Source organism: Oncorhynchus kisutch, linkage group LG16, assembly GCF_002021735.2.
Source record: "Oncorhynchus kisutch isolate 150728-3 linkage group LG16, Okis_V2, whole genome shotgun sequence".
Classification (NCBI taxonomy): domain Eukaryota; kingdom Metazoa; phylum Chordata; class Actinopteri; order Salmoniformes; family Salmonidae; genus Oncorhynchus; species Oncorhynchus kisutch.
In genome coordinates this window covers 8,110,048-8,111,482 of record NC_034189.2, presented here as the reverse complement: position 1 = coordinate 8,111,482, position 1,435 = coordinate 8,110,048, and the positions used below count along the sequence as shown (strand labels likewise).

At 44.3% G+C, this 1,435-nt stretch overlaps 1 long non-coding RNA gene across 1 annotated transcript in view; it reads left to right on the top strand.

The window, feature by feature from the left end:
- Window positions 1-410: 410 nt before the first annotated feature.
- Window positions 411-1,435, top strand: part of LOC116353927 (uncharacterized) — a 7,891-nt gene continuing 6,866 nt past the window's right edge. The window contains exon 1 of the long non-coding RNA XR_004203331.1: window positions 411-1,287. This is a non-coding gene — a long non-coding RNA (uncharacterized LOC116353927). The remainder of the gene's footprint in view (window positions 1,288-1,435) is intronic.

Genomic DNA, 1,435 nt, shown 5'->3' with positions numbered 1-1,435 from the left:
CACTATGGAACACAAAGCTATTACTATCAGCAGCATGGCCAGGTGGACTGGGGACAGCAAGGAGTCATCATGCCAGGTAGTCCTGAGGTTAGATTACTCGTTGGATATTACTGCATTGTCGGAACTAGAAGCACAAGCATTTTGCTACACTTCGCATTAACATCTGCTAACCATGTGACCATTAACATCTGCTAACCATGTGACCATTAACATCTGCTAACCATGTGACCATTAACATCTGCTAACCATGTGACCATTAACATCTGCTAACCATGTGACCATTAACATCTGCTAACCATGTGACCATTAACATCTGCTAACCATGTGACCATTAACATCTGCTAACCATGTGACCATTAACATCTGCTAACCATGTGACCATTAACATCTGCTAACCATGTGACCATTAACATCTGCTAACCATGTGACCATTAACATCTGCTAACCATGTGTATGTGACCAACACAATTTGATTTGAGAAGCTTTTCCAAATCACTCCCTTGAGTGCTGGGGATACCCTTTCCTGCTGGGCCCTCAGGTCATTTGTGCCCGTGTGGCTGGGGTACCCTAGTCTGTCCTTTCTCTGTCTCTGTCTCTGTCTCTCCCACAATCTCTCCCCCCCCTCTCTTTTTCTAGTTCTCCCCTTCTCTCTCGCTCTCTGATGTTGCTATACTATTGCTATTGTATTCTATTTGGACACGGTCTCTATGGAAGTCAATGTGTCAGTCAATGTGACTTCTTCTTCGATGGGTCGTCGAGTGGTTGAGGAGAGTGTCAATTGGCTAGTAGGAGAACAGAAGATTGTCCTCGCCTCCTCGATAGCAATCTTTCCACCGAGGAAAGATTTCCACCGTCTAAATATCTTTATAATACTTATTTTTTTATGTGCTGACTGGCGCCCTCTAGCTGTAAAAGGAAGCAACAGCAGGGGGGCCTGATTTGCTGTAAACCTAATAACCTGGATTGGACCTGTTTGTTTACTTATATCGTGTCTCCTAGAGATTTAAATGGATTGTAGAGGAGCTTACCTCTCTCTCTTCTCTCCCCTCTCTTCTCTCCTCCCCCCCCTCCCTCTCTCTCTGTCTCGTGGGATTAACGTGCGGTCGAGTATGGGGCAGGTTCCAAGGGAGAGGAAGACAGGAAGAGAAGGAAGAGAGACAGATCTTTGAAGGAGAGCGAGAGAGCGAGACGGTGTTGAGTCGGACGTACAGAAAACAGGAGAATAAAACGAGCTGAGGATCTACCTGAACAAGGTCCTCCATATTGAAAAGGCACCTGTCATCTTTGGTAAGCTTTAATGTCGTCAAATATTGCAGACAAGTCTTGTTAACTGCTATGACAATGGAACTAATCAATGAATACAAAAGGCCTAGTGTGAATCCTGCTATTGACTTGACTTTTAAAATGACCTTTATTTTAGATGTCTTTTGTTGTT